General features: G+C 36.0%; 1 long non-coding RNA gene across 1 annotated transcript; it reads left to right on the forward strand.

The window, feature by feature from the left end:
• The first annotated feature begins 5,007 nt into the window (after positions 1 to 5,007).
• On the forward strand, positions 5,008 to 8,198 carry LOC149822885 (uncharacterized). The gene is made up of 2 exons (XR_016426127.1): positions 5,008 to 5,073; positions 7,890 to 8,198. It is a non-coding gene; the product is annotated as an uncharacterized LOC149822885 (long non-coding RNA).
• The last annotated feature ends 11,429 nt before the right edge of the window (positions 8,199 to 19,627 follow it).

Here is a 19,627-nt window from a genome sequence, read left to right on the forward strand (position 1 = left end):
ATGAAATTATCTATGATATTAGTTGTTATACTAATCATCACCAGTCTGCCTCTCATGGACATAAAATTTTATACTCATCCCAGATTTGTCATACTAAGCATAAAATATTTTTTTTCAGAATATCTTAAGAATAGCTATTTTCAAGATATATGAGTTTTCATTTTAACATGTATATTAAGAATGAAGACTTATTTCCATAAACTATGTATTTTTCATGACATCATGAGAGCATTTTTGCTAGCATTCCACCATCATGATCTAAATCATGTCTATCTCACATAGATATATAGAATTTCCAATCATTTTATTATAATCTTTAGTGCAAAATAATGCATCAAACTCATGCATTTTAATAAAACAAACAAGCATATACTCTTCTTTATAGTATTACATGGTGAATTTTCATCAAGCTTTTGCTCATACATCACATATAGACAACATGAACTTTTCTCATATGTGTAAATTGGTCAGCTGTGATCTCTTATGACTCTTCCATGACATTCAGGCATCTTGTGCCAACATTTTGCATAGTCTGCATTAAGTCATATTTTGACTTAAAGATAACACTTACATGTACATTAATGGAAAACATCTATTACTTGCATGAATCCATGATAAGTATATATCATTTTTACTAGTAAACCAAACTCTCACTATCCATGTGCACCATTAAAAAATAACAAAGAAAATCAATATTGTATGCATTCACCACATATATATAAAATACATTTTTATCAAGCCTTATCACTTTCTGATATATATATATATATATATATATATATATATATATATATATAATCCATATCCAAATCACCATGAATTGGTTTATCCGATTTATATTACACATAATGCATTAGCCTTTTGATATTCAACTCACTTTTCATAAACCATAAAAGGAGATTCACATAAAAAATCAAAACTTAATATGCTCTCACTTTTCTCATACATATCATTTTATCAATGCAAAATATCACATGTCAAATATTAGGACAAAACACAAGTCTTTTAATTAATTTGACATAAATTGTATCAAAACCTGATAATTTTTTTTTCATCTCATCATAATGATTATGTCAAAGGTTATAAACATATTTTAAGACTCTTCCATGTCATATAAAACACATAAGCATTTATATTCATATATAGATCTAAGACCAAGTTCATTATATTCAATTGATATCCAAATCTGACTTGAGATATTCTCATCAAACCAAACAACCATATATCATTTAAAATTTGACTATCATATAAATTCATATGATTATCATCTAAGGTGAATAAATATACTACTATATCCAGATATAAAACATATCTACTTCATTATGCATTTGTTTATGGGTTACGCAGGATTTGACTACAATATAAACTCATGTTATTAGCATACTCATTTCAATGAATTCGCATGGGTCATGAAATTCACTTGAGATGTTATCATCAAGTTCAAATTTGAATTTTATGCGAGGCTAAAAAGCTTGAGTAAAACCATGAGCTATATAAGATTTGACTATAATCTAAATCCATTATATATGTGAATCCAAAAATATCCAATATCCAACTATTTAGACCTATTACATGATTCTTGTAACAAATCATGATTTATTTATAAAGCATAACCCTCAATATATATATATATATATATATATATATATAAATAAAATCTCGTTGCACTATTATGGATTTAAATATTCACACCAAGTTGAGATATTATCATTCAGATATTCAAAATAGGCTTGATACAATCATTGAGTTAAGCAACTCTATATGGATCCAAACTTATTATATGTCAAGTTTATTCATATGCTTAATTCTGAGTAACTATGATTCGATTGTAGAATAAATCATAATTTATGCATGCTTAGACTCAAAACTTATCAAATTTTACTTTATCCAGATCTACCATAAAAATTTGGATTAAATTGAATCCATGTATCAATAAGATCTAAGTATGAAATACCAATAAAGCATATTCAACAAATCATGCAGTGTCAACATAAAAGAATTATGAATCTCATACCGTCAATATGGATTTGTATCCAACTGGATACTCTTTTGATCCAATAAATAATTTGGACAAAGGTTGTCCAAAGCACATAGGAAAATAAAACATCTCATAAATTCATTATGCTTATTCAAATCCATCTTCAACCTGGATCCTAAAATATTTTGTATGAGTTTGAGCTAAATTTTCAATTTTCAATTTTCAATTCACATGAGCAAACACATGAGATTTAACTTATTAATATTAATTATCATTGACTTGAACCAACCAGTATAAACAGGACTAATTATCATTGATTTAAATCAACCAATATATATAGTTAATAGAGATTTGCATGGTATAACTAATTTAAGCAAATAAGTTTTAATCCTCATTGATTGGATTATGTCTAGTCCAATCTTCCCAAACTGGTCCAACTTGATCTAACTACCTAAAGTAAGTCCATTCAAATCCAATCTAATTTGACTGTATATGATCCAATTCATATAACTTTGATCAGCCTATTAAGGCCTGTCCTGATCAGAATAGGTCTAAGTAAACTTACCCTAATTTTGATTTAATCATAATAAGCATAACTGAGCCTCATTCAAAATAATTTAATCATACAATCCATCAGGTTGAAATCAATATATTGAATCCAAACCAATTCAGTATGAGATGCATGATTCAAATAAGTCCGATCAAATCTTCTAAGCCTAACCACATCTCAAATAAATCTAATTTGGTATAAATAGATCCAAACAAGGTTCACTAGATCTATTACGATGTAACCTTGAATTAATTATACCAAAAATGGATTTATCATCTTCAAAACTGAGTCATCAATCCTCCTAGTTTTCAAGAACCTTATCTAAATGGATCTAATATAATTCACCATCATTAGTGTAATTGAGTTACTAATACAATCCAATGAATTTGATTATGTCTAATTTTTTTTATCAATATATACAATCAAATCCATAGTGCATGATCTAATAAAAAATCAATCAAATCCTAATATGGCGATACAATTTTAATAAATGGTTATCCAAGTTGTTCATTAGAACCAACTCAATTTCATATATGTTATATCCACAATATATCTTATCAATCAATTTATACAAAATAATATGATAAAAATCATGTCAAGACCAAATGCATTATTATAGCATGATATACGAGAAAACTTTCAACACATAATCATGTATAAGCACCTAAACTGACTTATGTTGCATCATATAATATAAATTTGATTATAATAGATTTCAACAACTATTTTGAGTATGGGTAATCAAATATATAAACCCAAATATGACAATATCCATCCCCATAACCAATTATCCCAGTTCGATATGGACTGCCTTACTGAAAACATGATTATTTTATTTGTCATTTGCCAAAACATAGAGAAATAGTAGTGATTATTTATTAACTAGAAATTTATAATAATTTAATCTACAAAAATAAATAAATTTAATTTTTTGTGTCACTACTCTAATTTAGACATGCAACAATAAATCAAAGTGCGCATATATTCACATAAAACACTATATTTTATGCAATTTTGGCAAAGTAACACTTAAGAGGTTTTCTATAAATAAAATCACTTTTCTGTAAAAACAAAAAAGTTAAGAGGCAGCTTTGAACAAAGCAAAAATTACAATAACTATTCTGTAACTTTGTAAATTAATCAGAAAAGATCATACCCTTTTTTGTAATATTAGAAAAATAAAAAACCCTTATAAGCAAATAAGCAAAATAGTAACCAAAAAAGCATAACATTAATTTTTTTTGAGTTAATCAGAAAATTACAGACTCCTTTATGTATTTTTCATAAAGATCTATAATACTGTTTCTGAAAATCCAACAATCAGTAACTTAGTCTCTAGTAATTTTCCATAATTTGAGCCAACGATAGGAAATATTTAGAAACAAAACCTTATTTCTGAATAGACAAAGGTCTCTTACTGGAATTATCAGATAATTTATGAACAAAATAGAAAATATGCATTAAAAGAACATTAAACAAACCTAAAAAAAAAAATCAAAGCGGAAGGGTTCTTGACCCTTGTTCTTCTCAAACTGAAACCCTAAAAAAAAGCTCTTAATGATCCTCCTTTCTAGGATGAGACTTCAGTGGGATGACTGTCTGAAGGTGGTGACTGCCTCAGAGGTGAGAAATAAAGTTCTCCCACCTCGGCGTGAAGAGATTAAGCCGCCTCAACTAATCCTCAACCAATTTCAGTTGGGATAAGTTTTTTTTTTCTTCTGGCTAAGGGCGATGGAAATGTAGGCCGTTTGACGAGAGGAAACACAGAGAGAGAGAGAGATAAAGGAAATATGGAACCGAGCCCTTTGTCCCTTGATCTCTCGATGGAGCCCATCAACAGAGAGAGAAAATGAGAATCACACCCTCTTGTCGCTTGTTCTTTTTCCAATGAGGAACACCAACAACGCCAACAAATATGGGTCTTGGCCGATATGTTTCTCCTAACCACTTAAGGTTATCGGTTCCTTAAGAGAGGATTTGAAAAGTATGTTTCAACATCAAATCCGGCCTCCACCAACTTCAAAACTGATTACCACCAGTCGAATTCTTGAGATTGTGAGGTAAGCAAGAACAAGGAATAAAAGCCCTTTGTTCTCTCCTTTCTTTCAGTCTTTTATACCTTTGTTATTTACACTGATTTTTTTTTTTGTGTGTGCAAAAGGGTACTAATAATCAGTGACTTCCCGTTGTTTGGGATAACCTTGGAGATCTCTGTTCCTCGAAAAAGCATGTCAAACCTGAAGACATATAAATATATATATGGAGAATCTGAGTGGCAGATTGTGTCGTTAGAGCGACTACAAACGCACTACTGATAGAGTTTTTTTGGTGACAGACTCCAGCAATCGTCGGTCACCAGTAAAACAAGGTCCATACAAATAACTAAATCGATTTTTGGTTTCTACAAAATTAAGAATTTCCTTACTGACCTTTTTTGTTAGTTTCCTATGTTTGTTTTTTCGGGATTGCCAGTGGTATGATTCTATGCCAATACATGCACACCAAGGGCAGATTCAAGCATCGATAGGGATGGACCAGTCGATAGGTAAGAAATTGTAGATGCGAAAGTGCGAATTTGGTGGGCTGAAACGTGCACAGTTATGCTGAGAAACACTAGGGACGTTCAGTCCTTCCAACCTTCTTACTCACTAATCACTATGCAGAAATTCTCTGTAAACCCAGGGAATTCAATTTCTATTGCACTGTCCTTATCACCCGTGTCGTGCAAACCCAGGGATATATATATATATATATATATATATATATATATATCCCCGTGTCCAAAATTTTTGAAATTGCTCCGCACCCGCCCCGGCATTTACTTTAATGATCTAAAAAATTTCTGCTATTTATGTAAAAATTTGTGGATTTTTCTCTGGTTGTAGACGGCACCCGCACCCATGTGACATAGGTGTGGTGCTTTCTAAATATGTGATTTACTTTAATGATCTACAAAATTTCTGCTATTTATGTAAAAATTTGTGGATTTTTCTCTGGTTGTAGAACTTTAATGTTCCAAAATGACAACATTCTTAGGATTTTGTATCTGTTCAAGTAATATCATTCACTATGTTATCTAGCCATGCATATGGTTGTCAGTGTCAGACAAGGGTACAAAGTGTTGGACAAATGAAGGCGTAAAAAACTAGAAGGGAAGACAATTATACATATGCACACACTAACAGAAAGCAAAACAGAGTAAGACATCTTTTTTACTTCAAACTACAAAGATATGTAAAGCACATCCGATCATTTGGCTAGAAAGCAAGAGGGGTTCATCCTTATCGAAAAAAGAGGGTGTCATATTACCAATGCAATGTGTGAGATTAAATCAGTAAATTTCTAATATATTATTTCATAATTTTCCTTTCATGATTGAAATGAATTCAGGAAGGCGTGGCCAATACAAAGTTATCAAGATGTTTGTAATTCTAGACGAATCTAACAAATTAACTGTGAAAGTATATTAAAATCCAAGAGTAGCCTAGAAATCACAAAGAGACTTGAGCACTAGATGAATTGAAAACTGGTGTTCTTAAGTGTTAATGTCAGTGTCAAGCTGCCAAGTATTGGATTCTTACAATGACTGGCTTTACCCTTGAGTGTCCAGATAGCATAGATTACCTAGCATATGAGGTTGGTTGGAATTTGTTATTTAACCTGCCTGTTGAGTTCAAAGGAGGTGAAGATTCTTGAGTGTACAGCTATCTTTGATTCATATAGAAGAGACAACATTTAGTTGCTTCTGTTGTGCCATTGCGAAAATGCCGTAAACAATGTTTATGTTTTGAGTCCTTTGTAAGTTTTGTTTGACTGTAGTAATTATCTATATTCCTTCTGTATTTGTAATGGACGGATGATTATTATTAATATTAGTCCATGTTATCATCATTATCCAACATGGCTGAAGTGAGCTTTTATTTTGATGTGATTCTTGTAAGAGATAGCTGGAACAGTTACTGGTCTGCATGTCCATTAAGCTGGATCTGCCAGATAAGCCATGAATAGTCTGCTGTTGGGACAGCTTTTGGCATATAGCCAACTCAATAACTGGGTGCTGGAAAATTGGTCACTGAGCTGGATTGTGGTGTGGATGATCAGTCCAAATTGCTCTAAATTGGTTTCACTCAGCCTGCATACTCATGCGCTCCTACATCCACACCCACGATTACACACTTGTGGGTGGTCTTAACATTTATGCTACATAGTAGATACTCAACCCCATGAAATATGTTAACTGAACGATGGTTCCATAGGTTAATTGTCACCACCACAGGTGTGTGCAGGTTGGCTGTGGGGTGGGTGTACCTGCACACATGCTCTGGTATTATGGGCATGTTGCTCTGACGTGAACCTGTCCTTACTGCCTCTAATATTTGTCCTAATTACAGGTCTATCTTCTAAAGTGTTTTTCTACCAAATATTTTGTTTGGGGGTTGATGTTGGAAATGTTCATTGCAAAATGACATTTCAATCTGTAGTCACAGTGCTATGCTCTATAGTATTTTTCTCTGACAAGGTTAATTGTGTGCTTTTCTCCTTTTACCATGTTAATTTCAGTAAAACAAATTAATTTAGATAGGAAACTCTTACTGTAAGAAATTAAATATGTAATCTACTTAATATCAATCTACTACCGGCTATTTGATGGGTTCTTTGTTGTGGGTAGCGGGCAGAGTAGCATGGTTAAGTTGCTTGTGACTGTTCACTCTGATGCCTTGGTTATTGAATATGCGATCATGTGTGAAATTGTGCACCTTTTTCAGTTTAAAAGGGATAAAGTAATAGAAAAGATAATGGGAATTCAGAATCAAAGGGAAAAAGAAAAAAATACAGTTTAGTGAGGATAATATTAGTCTTCTATGCCTAAATTTGTGCATGAGACTATTGTTTTAGAAAAATGTTTGGTCTTTGATATATGTCTAACATGGTGCCAACACCGGGCATTGGCTTTGGCGTTTTGCTCACCTTACATGTATAGACAGATATGTTCAATTTAGTTAGGTGACTTTGATCATTCAAGGCGAGTTTTGGCTCCGTGTGTTGTTTTCATGTGCACTTGTAACTACCAATATGACAAATGTATAATACTTGACCAATATTTGTGAGCTGAATGTCGAATCTTAAACATGGATATCAAGCAGCCTAAATACATGAACTTTTTTTTATCTCTTTAAGCATTTAAAGTGTTCACCTGTCTTGCTAGAGGATGGCGAAAACAAAGCAGTTTCACCTGTCTTTTATTTGTCTCTGCTTCCTTGCCTTTCGTGTCTATGCATGTACTCGTATTCACAAAGCCATTTCTCATTTTTTTGCTTTCATGGAGAAATAATAAGGTTTTTGCTTGCGCCTTGATTACAGATATTTGGTTCCAGCTGATCTTACTGTGGGGCAGTTTGTTTATGTTGTTCGAAAGAGGATAAAGCTCAGGGCTCAGAAAGCCATATTTGTATTTGTCAAGAATGTCTTGCCACCCACTGGTAAGAAGAGGCCAAATTATGATTTTTCTTAAAATAATGTGCATATGAGCACTGGTACATGCATGTGCCAACAAGCACACAAAAAACAGGCACAATGCTTGAATTGCGGCCCTTTTTGCAACTTGGGTGCAATTTATGTAACTTAAAAAAAGTGGGAATGCAACCAAATCAAGGGGATATTTTCTGCGCATGTATTTGGTTAAGCGGTCTGAAGTTCCTGTTTTGTATAGAAAAAATTTCTTTTTCCTTGTGCATCTTGTTCATCCAAGACTGCATAATATGAAAAGTATGTGTACTGCTGAAGGGCAATTCATGTTGTGTTATAGACCCAAGGGGTTTGCCATAGTGGGATGGGGCCTAGTCTGCTTGATGGGCATTCTAGGTTCAAATCCCATGGGCATCACCCCCTGCGTAAGCATAAGATTCCCTGGGGTCGAGGGGTAAGCCCTCGGAGTTTTATGCTGACAGGACAATGATCGTAAGTATGGCAGGCTGAGCCAGTGTGAGTAGGTCTCTGCCCCTGGGGCGGTTTCTGAGTAAAATATATAAAAAAATCATGTTGTGTTATGCCCTCGTATTTTGTGTGCCCATTTTTGGGGGCGTCACAGTGACCTTTATTATGCTCTAGTAGAACCTTCAATCTTTGGCTCTGCCATCTCAGGCATTTTATCTTTTATTATGCACCATTATCTGCAAAATTTTGTGGAATTTATTGCCAACTTGACTCTCACAATCTGGCAGTAATGTTTTTTTTTTCGATGAATGTTCTCTTCTCTCATACTTCATTCATTGACGTGCATCATGCTTGAAAGAAAACCACAAATTTCTGCTGTCGTAAGTAATGTGTGGACTGTGGAAAACATAGTTTTGAATCTATAGGCAAGAGGAAATTTTCTCTAGGATAAGAGCAAACTCAAGGAGAGTTGAATAAGGGCATGCTTGGAAAATGGAATTTCATTTTGAATATGGAAGTAAATCAGATGTTAAAAAACGAACCATATCGTTTTGAATCTATGTATCGATTTTTTTTAGGTTTGTTTTGAAGCATACGGATTGAGACGTTATTTAGTTTGTCATTGGAGAGCCGTTCATTTTTTCTCTAAATTCGGTTTTAAATCAGGATAAGCTGGATCCAGTATTATTTATTTAGTTAAAGCTAAAAAGAACTAAATTTAAATGTATTAGGTGCAAAACTAAATGTATTTAAATGAATAAATATTTCCAAATCATCCTCTACTTTATATAGATTTGTTTAAATTGATTTTCATAATTTTCATATCCAATCCATCTACCTCTCAGAGAGAGAGTGAAACTTTCAGGAGGAGGTTTGCTTTTGATTAGAAATTATTATAAAAGCATATTCATTTCTCTTGAAAATGAGTCACTTTCCCACATTGGAAATGAGTCCTAAGGGGGGCGTTTGTTTCACAGTATTTTCATATGAAACAGCTCTGTTTCATATGAAAATGAGCATTCTATGAGAGGGTGAAACAAAAAATTCTGAAGCTTGGGATTTGGTGGGACTCACAGTCAATGGCATGCCTAAATACGGCTGACTGGGTTTCATATAAAATGCTTTCCTATATATCCTATATGAAAAGCATGAGATGAATTTTATATATGATAAATATTGGCTACTAATCAAGGTAAGAAACTAATGAGCAGAAGTCACACTTTTTTTCAAAAAAAATCACTTTTTTGTAGATCAAATGTTGCGGATGGCATCTACATGGTTAGTTTTGAATAGTGTGATTAACACAACTAATTAGATTTTTAAAGAGGTCCAAAAATCAACGGCCAACAATGTGCCAAGATTTCATAAATCAAAGTTCACATTTTTACATCAGAAAATCGTGATCAAAGGCTCGATCCTTAGCAAACAAACATGTTGAACACATCTATGTGATTGAGTCTATACATGTTGAACACATTTTTACATCAGAAAATCGTGATCAATGAGTTGTGGAAGACTGAATGCTGAAGCTGAAGAGAAAACGAGCCTGCAGAAAAACTCGGGCGCTGTTTTCATCGATCTGAGCAAGCCCATGCAAGCAGTAAGGGTCTCGAAGGCCAGAACGGCTAACGTGTGGGCGCAGCAGAGCGCTGTGCATTGTGCGCCGTAGAGTCGCCAGTCGGGAGGTGAGTTGAGAAGGAAGGCGAGATAGAGGATGAAGGGGCCTAATAAGATGGCGTAGGTTACCCATTGGAACCACTGTTGGTGCTCGAGAGCCGGCTCCCGGTAGACGACCTTGGCAATAATGAAGGAAGCTATGGAGCACATGTGGGCAGAAGGTAGGTGCAGGACACCGAGGATGATGGTGAAGGACACACGAGAGCAGAAGTTGGGCGGCATCAATGGCACGGCGGGGGCACCACCACCACCATCGGACAAGAGATGATCAACATCGGAAGGGTTTGCACGGCCACCATTTTCTCCCTCTTCTGGGACGTGCTCCTCAGAAAGACCAGAATCTACACCCATGGGGATTTCAGAGAGAGAGAGAGACCGACTTCCATTTACAACTGCATTTTTATTTTGCTTTCATCCCTAAAACAGTGCAGAAGATATTTTAGTTGTTTTGGTTAGAGATAAGGACAGAACCTGCGCACGGTACTATCCCAATAGCTTCCAGAATTAACAGCTTACTTATCTATTATGGAATTCTTCATCCTTATCTCTTCTCTGGCATTCCTCTTGTATATAACCCCTCATCATCAGCGAAACGATAATGTCTCTTGTGCATCGATGGGTGTGCGATCTCTTTCTCTTTTGCCTATGATTTGTAACATGGTATGATTCCAGCCTATTTCTGAGTCCCAACTCATCTGATTCCACTGAAGCATGTTGCAGCTCCTTTTTCCGCCATACATTTATGGGCAACAGCAACATATCGAAAACAATATCTCATACCAAAACACATTCGTCTACAGCAAGAATGGTGGTCCAGGAGCAAAACCCTACACTGAAAATTACCACCACCCCGTTGAACGGATCAAATTACCTCATTTGGTCGAAAATTGCCAGCCTATTTCTGAGTGGTAAATCAGAAAATAAAAAAAAACCGAACCAGCTTGCTGCCGCCTACGACAAATGGGAGTCAACAAATCACCTCGTAATGTCATGGCTGCTCAACTCCATGGAATCAAGCATCGCAAAAAGCATGCTATTTCTTAAAACGACACAAGAAATTTAAGAAAATCTGGAGGAAGTATATGGCGCTCATAATAACTTAGTGCATATCTATCAACTCCAGCAAAACCTATTTCACTTGAGCCGTGAAGAACGTCCCTTCCATGTATACCACCGAGCATTCAAAGCCACATGGGATGAACTTCTCCAATATCGACCCCCAACTGCGGATGCAAAAATTATTAAGCAAAGAATCGAGGAGGATAAAATTTTCAGACTTCTCGCCGGTCTTGGACACGACTATGACTCATTAAGGAGTCAAATCCTTATGTCGAACCCGCTACTCTCCTTCAATAATGTTTGTGCCACCATTCAAAGAGAAGAAACCAGAAGAAGAGTGATGAAGGTAGATAAGTAACTTGATCAACTGCAGGAAAAACTTGCCTTCAAAGTCGAATCTAACCTTGAAGAGAAGAAAGCATCCTTAGCAACCAACCATGGAGAAAGTCACTCAGAAAAATTTAAGAACAAAAGCATACCATGGTGTACCTATTGCAAAAAATTAGGGCACATCAGAGAAAAATATTGGGAACTGACTGGTCGACTGAGCAAGGAGAAATACCATGATTCTCGATCAAAAGTGGAAATCGCCAACACAGTATCCTTCGAGGACCTCGCAAAACTGTTTTAGCAAATGAACCGCTCCAACCTCGCTTCAGAACTTTCCTTCAACAACTCGTGCACTGTTGAAACAGGTACCCTGCACGCCTACTCCTCCCAAACTTTCAATACCGAGTGGATTATGGACACCAGCGCTACCGACCATATGACCGGTAGACGCCACCAAATTCAGGACATTAAAACCACAACAAAGAAACCTGTCCACATTGCCGACGGGTCCCTTGTTTCAGTCCAAGGAATCGGTAACACGTACTTCTTTGAAGGGGAAAGGCCCTCTCAAGTCCTTTACATTCCTAAATTTCCAGCAAGTTTGTTATCAATTCGCAAGTTAACTGCCACTTTCAATTGTTTGGCTACTTTCTCTCGTAAGGACGTGATCTTTCAGGACATAGATACGAGGAAGGAGATTGGTAAAAAGTCTATGTGTTAGAGAACTTGCTGCAGCCACCCACGGTTTTCCTTGCAGACAAGCAAGAATCTCTCCACAAGTTATGGCACTCAATGCTATGGCACCCATCTAATTCCATTCTTTCATATTTGTTTCCAAACTTACAATTAGAGACATATATATGCTTGTGAATTTGCAAAATTTTCTAGATTACCTTTTAAACAATCAGAGGAGAAATGTAATGATCTTTTCCAACTTGTCCACTCTCATGTATGGGGTCGGGCTCCCGTTACTGCTCACTCAGGATATCAATATTATGTAACCTTTATTGACGATAAATCCAAAAACACTTGGGTGTATTTTCTCAAGTAGAAGGGTGAGGTCGAAAAAGTCTTTCAAGAATTTTATAACATGATCCTGACCCAGTACAATGCAAAAATAAACAACATGCACTCTGATAACGGAGGATAATATGTAAATGAAGCCCTCCAAAAATTCATGAGTAAAAATGGGATTATGCCCCAACTCACTTGCGTCGGCACCCCTAGCAGAATGAAGTTGCAGAAAGGAAAAACATGCACTTACTCTGCAAGAGCCATTATGTTCAACATGAACGTCCTGAAGGAATATTGGGCTGAAGCAGTAGCAACAGCGTGCTACATCATTAACCGGATTCCTAATAGCGAAAATACAAAACAAACTCCCATGGAGTTTCTCCTAAAACGACCAGTCTCTCTAAATCATCTCAAGGTCTTTGGCTACAATTGCTTTGTTCATTTAAAGGGAAGAAGCAAATTAGATACTAGAGTTGCGAAGTGCATTTTTCTCGGCTACTCCACCATGAAGAAGGGCTACAAATGCTTTGATCCAACCAGCAATACCTTCTATGTCTCCCGAGATGTAAAGTTCTATGAATCTGAGCCTTATTTTTTGGAACCGGTCGAATCCCTGGGTCACTTTGGCTCAAGCCAGGGGGAGACTCTCAATACCACCGAACCCATACTGCCTACTCTGCCCATAACAGAAAATCCATCCACCATTCAAGCAAGTCAAAACCACCAATCACAACCCCGTTGAGTCATCATCCATGACCAATGTTCAAACCAATAATAGCCAGGGTGAACAAAAAATTCTCATTAGAAGACCAAACCGCACCATCAGACCTCCTGTAAGGCTAAGCAACTTTCATACATACCTAGCCTCCTCCTCAACCTCGCACTCTATTGAATACCAAGCATATCTAAAATATATGCTCAGACCGAACCCTCATCTTATCAAGAAGCCAAACTCAACCCTCGATGGAAAGAAGCTATGCAGGTGAAACTAAAGGCCCTCGAAAAGAACCATACTTGGGATGTTGTTAAACTGCCTCAAGGAAAGAAACTTGTAGGCTGCAAATGGATATACAAGATAAAGTACAATAGCGATGGCTCAATCAAAAGATTCAAAGCCTGCCTAGTAGCCAAGGGATACACCCAAGTGGAGGGCATCAACTACTTCAAAACCTTTGCCCCTATAGCAAAGATGAGCTCCATATGTATCCTCCTATCAGTTGATGCGAATAAACATTGAGAGGTGTATCAACTTGACGTAAAAAACGCTTTTCTATACGAAGATCTTGAAGAAAAAGTATACATGGACCTTCCTCCAGGAGTCAATGAGAATGAAGTAATGACGTGCAAACTCAAAATATCCATATATGGTCTCAAACAATCTCCGCAAGCCTGGTTCTCCAAACTAAGTGTCGCTTTGATAAACATCGGATTCAAACAAAGCCTAACTGACTACACCATGTTCTCCTCCATTAAACCATCCAGGTCTGTCATTATCCTAGTATATATGGACGACATCATCATTACTGGAGATGACGAACGAAGAATCATTAAAGTGAAGAGGTATCTACACAAAAGATTCAAAATAAAAGACCTTGGGAAACTTAGATACTTCCTCGGGCTGGAAGTTGCTCATTCAAACAAAGGCATATTTTTATGTCAAAGGAAGTACATGCTGGACCTACTCAAAGACACTAGTACACTTGGTGCCAAACCATGTGACACGCCACTAGAAATCAACAAAAAATTGAAGAATGACGAAGGAGAACTCATTCAAGATATACACGACTTTTAGAGGCTTGTCGATCATCTGATATAGCTCACCATCACCCGGCCTGACATTACATACGCAGTTAGTCAAATAAGTCAGTTTATGCACTGCCCCAGAACCTCTCACCTTGAGGCTACCTAAAGAATTCTAAAATATTTGAAGGGACACCTCAGAATAGACATTCTTTTAAGGAGAAATGGATACTTAAGATTCAAAGGGTACGATGATGCTGATTGGGTTGGTGATCCTAATGACAAGCAATGTACATCTGGTTACTGTGTTTTCGTAGGAGAAAATCTGATAAACTGGAAAAGCAATAAACAAAATGTGGTAGTCAGATCTAGTGCCGAGGCAGAATACAAATCTATGGCTACTTGCACCTGTGAATTGATGTGGGTAAAAGCACTCGCTTCAGACATGGATTTCACATGTGAGGACCCCATGGAGCTCAAATGCGACAACCTTTCTGCCATTCACATAAGGTCAAATTCGGTGTTTCATGAAAGGATGAAGCACATAGAAGTTGACTGTCACTTCATAAGAGAAAAGTTGCAAAATAAAGTCATAACCACTGCTTACGTGAGATCAAATGAACAACTCGTTGACATTCTAACAAAGGCTCTCGCCAAAGATCAACATCACTGGATCACAGACAAGTTGAGGCAAACTGACATTTGTACTCCAACTTGAGGGGGAGATTGTTAGGAGATAGGGATAGAACCTGCACACGGTTCTATCCCAGTAGCTTCCAGAATTAGCAGCTTATGTATATATTCTAGAATTCTCTCCTTTTTTCAGCATATCCAACCTTATCTCTTCTACCCGACTCTTCAGTTATCTCTGGCGTTCCTCTTGTATATAATCAGTCGTGAAACGATATGCATAATAAATCAAGCAACAACGCTTTATTTCTGTGGATGTAGGCAAACTGCCAAACCATGTATGTCTCTTATGCATCGATGGGTGTGTGATCTCTTTCTCGCTTGTGTATGATTTTTAACATGTTTAGCTTCCATCCCCAAAATTGCGCAGACATTTTAATTTTTTTGAATTTATAACCTTAAGAAACTATATCAACACAAAGACCTGATAGCGTTGTTCTCAGCCTGCCATATATATTTAAAGGTAAAATGTGTTTAATAAGACTCTTCCCATATTTCATTAAAAATAAGAATGTCTTATAATGTACGTTTTCTGGGATGTGTCATTCTAAGATTTTTGTGCACCCAATATAAATGAGAGAATGCACTACTCATAGGCATAAATGTACACACAGACGTTTGTGCACACACATGCACATGCATATGCATGCATGCACACACATGGATATTTATATCATATATAGATACTATAGAAATATGACCGAAAATTATAAAAACCAATATCCTGATCAATGTCTATCATGTATGAAAATCAATTAGTCTCTGATTGCACCCTTTCCAAAAGTTTCTTCATTCAACCTTATCAACATTTATCCTATGTCACAAACATATGAGTACCTATGTATACGTGACTCAAAAACGTGACATTCTAATTCAACAAAATCTTGAAAAGTATGACACGGCGACACAGGTGTGTGTATCTATCTATCTATCTATCTATCTATCTATATATATATATATATATATAAAGTATTTTTTATTAATATAAAATGTTTCGTATTGTTTTAAGTGCTTATAAAAACATTTTTATATCCATGTAATATGATTAATATATAACATCGGTTGTATGTCAAGTTCTCAAAGTATGAGTTCTGGCTAAATTGTGTTATGTTTCTTAGGACACGTCATTTCTAACAATAATGTGGAAGTAGATCCGACCCAAGTTGAGGCAATGTTGTCATGGGAACAACCGAAGACTGTTTCTAAGATTCATAGTTTCTTAGGATTAGCCGAGTATTATCAATGATTTATCTAGGATTTTACAAGAATTGCGGCCCCTATCATTAAATTATTAAAAATGGGAGCCAAGTTTGTGTAGAATCCTAAGTGTGAGGAGGGCTTCCAAGAATTGAAGATGGAGCTTACCACAATGCCAATATTGGCGTTACCCAGTGGATCAGGAGGCTTCATCATGTACAGTGATGCCTCAGGTATTGGCTTAGACTATGTGTTGATGCACCATGGAAAAGTGATCGCTTATGCCTTCAGACAGTTGAGAGTTCATAATCGGAACTATCTCACCCATGACCTTGAGTTAGCAGTCGTGGTGTTCTCTTTAAAAATCTGGTGCCATTACTTATATGGTGAGAAAGTGGTTTTCTCTGATCATAAAATCTTGAAGTATATGTTCTAAAAAAAAAGTTTAATCTGACGTAGAGAAGATGGTTAGAGTTTTCAAAAGATTACCTCTATAGTAGGCCTTGTTGATCATCCACTTGTTGAAGTTACGTTGGAGATATAATATTAGAATCTCCAATTATGATCAAACATTATTCAGATCAGGTGCAGATAATTTGATATTTGATAGCATCACAGAGTAGATAGAGGGGCTATGCAGATCTGAGACACTGTAAGTTCGCATTTGAAGTAGGTGACCATGTGTTTGTAAATGTATCATCAACCTCATGAATTCCCATCAAACCCCCACTCATTGTACCGACATGTCTCGATGGCTTACAATACAATATCAGTCATTCATATATTATACACACAAATGGGCCCACTGGCAACATCAAGGTTTTTTAAACCCCAGGCTCCTACATGAGCCATACCAATTCATGCATGCATGTGATGGTATTTCAACATGCTAACATAGTAGGGTGTTGTGACCCATCGCTCTATTGAGTGAAATCATTCATTGCATATATCAGTTGTATAATGCAATATTTTAATAGAAAAGCAGAATTATCACATAATTCAAAGCATACATGTTCCAAAATGTAAAGCATCTAAACCTTGAGCATTCGTAATTCCTACGCATTTGGAGTAATTCATACATGTATTATCAGAAGGCCCGTAATCCATGTCAAAAACTCCAAATATATATTAAAAACTCATAATAATGTTGAAAGCTCATAATACAGGTTGAGAGGTCATAATACAGTTTGAAAGCTTGTAATATGTGTTGAAAACATACAACACAGGTTGAAAGCTCATAATATAGGCTGAAAGCTCATAATATAATTTTAAAAGCTAATAATACATGCTGAAAGCTCATAATATAGGTCAAAAGCTCATAATATAGGTTAAAAACTTATAATACAAGTTGAAAGCCTGTAATATAGGTTAAAAGCCCAAAATACTGGTTAAAAAACTATAATACAAGTTAAAATTTTGTAATACTAATTAAAGGCTTGTAATACATGTTGAAAGCTCATAATACAAGTTGAAAGTCTATAATACAATTTAAAAGTTTGTAATACGGTTTGAAAGCTTGTAATACAGGTTGAAAGCTCATAATATTGTTTGAAAGTCCATTGTATAGTTTGAAAGTTTCTAATACAGGTCAGAAGCTTGTAATATGTATACACGTAAACCAAGGCACACAAATAAACTCATTATTTTATGTGTAGTGAAAGCACACATCCAATATATTTTTCTAAAAATGAATGATAGCATATTTTCTTAGAAAATACGAACATACGAGATATTTTTCAATGAAATCCATATATATTCTGATAAATATATATATTTATATATTTTCCTAATATATATATATATATATATCATGTATTTTGTATGCAAAAATATATATTATTTTATATAGCATATTGAACAAATGCAAGGTTATCAAAACATAAACAAATCATATGCAAGTACAAGTGTAACAAGAATATGAATTTTAACATGGAACTACGAGCATTTGGTATAACAACCTACCTTGGCGAACGTGTCAAAACAAAGAGACAAAAAATTCCCAAAATATCCCAATTTTTTTTCCTCCAAACAACACGTGAAGTGCGATGTGTCTGATGATGTCCGAATACGGCGGTGACTCGAGCACTACAAGTTTCATGTCACTATGGGAACAAATGTGACTTTGATAATGTCTAGGGTGCGAGCACCTTGGATCTTGTACCGTTCGTACAAGAATGCAGGGTTGAACCATGGGGCAAAGTTCAATGGTGGTGGCATAATGAATAGCATCGATAGGCAACGTTGTACCGAGGCAGATCAGAGGCAGCTCACACGGACAAATTGGATGGACAATAAACCAGGTAGCTCACAGAAAAACCAGTTTAGAAAAATAGTCAGGGCTGAACCGGGTCAGGTGGGATAGTAAGGACTGGGCCATGTGGAGGAGTGAAGCTGGGTTAGGTGCAAGCAGACCCAAATCAGGTGATAGCCTAGCTGGAACTGGGTGCGGTGGGGACCTAGTTGGATGCAGCTAGGGCTCGAATCTGATCAAGAGCAGAGAGGGTGTTGTAGTGGACTCAGAGCCAGGTTTGTACAGGGAATCAGGTAGCAGGGTCGTACAATCGAGTGTAGCTCGGTTCGTGTGGGTCTTGGCTAGGAGGTGGTATAACAATACAAGGACAGGGAACCGGGTAGGTGGTCGGGTGCATCGAGGTGGGTGAGGGTGATAAGGCCCAAGTGAAAATGAGCAGGGTTCTATTGGTGTGGCTGCAATGGCAGCACCACCACTCTTGGTGGTGGAAGAGAAGAAGACAAGAGTGAGGAGACAGAGTGAAGGAAGAGAGTGGGGGAGGTTGCCAATGGCAAGATAAGAGGAAGAAGTTGTGGTTTAAATAGGGGAGGTCAATTATAAATGTTATATGGTTTTACACTTGTAAAACCTTTAAAAAACAAGCGGTAAAAACAAGGTGCACAAGGGTTGACAGGGAATGGATCCGGATCTAGTATAGATCTAGACTTAGTACACCATACCCAACTAGTTAGATTTTTTTGTTAAGTTAGCTATTAGTTGGGTTAGTTATTTAGTTTATGTGACCAAACCAAAACTAGTTAGAAACCAACCAATTTAATCAATTAAACATTTAGATAAATCAAGGAACAATTATAATCTTATTTAACTTTCTTATTTTAGAGATACCCCTCAGGTATTTCACTATTTTTGATTTTGCCCTTTTTGGGGTAGAAAATTAGCAATATGTCCCTAAACTTGTTAAACATGTTTCAGGCTCTCATGAACTCAAATTTTGACAAAATTACTTTCATTGTTTTCAAAAATTCAATTTGGTCGCAACTATGCATTCAAAAATCACAACATAGGTCATAAAAATATTCAACACTTTAGACAATTATATTTAGCCAGAATCTTTGAAAAATTATTAGGTATTACACCTACGTTCATTGGGTTTCTAATTATGCATGAAGTGCACATATAGCTTTTTGTGGATGTATTCATAACCTGA

This window comes from Nuphar pumila, chromosome 11 (assembly GCF_984573655.1).
Source record: "Nuphar pumila chromosome 11, dmNupPumi1.hap1.1, whole genome shotgun sequence".
Lineage (NCBI taxonomy): Eukaryota > Viridiplantae > Streptophyta > Magnoliopsida > Nymphaeales > Nymphaeaceae > Nuphar > Nuphar pumila.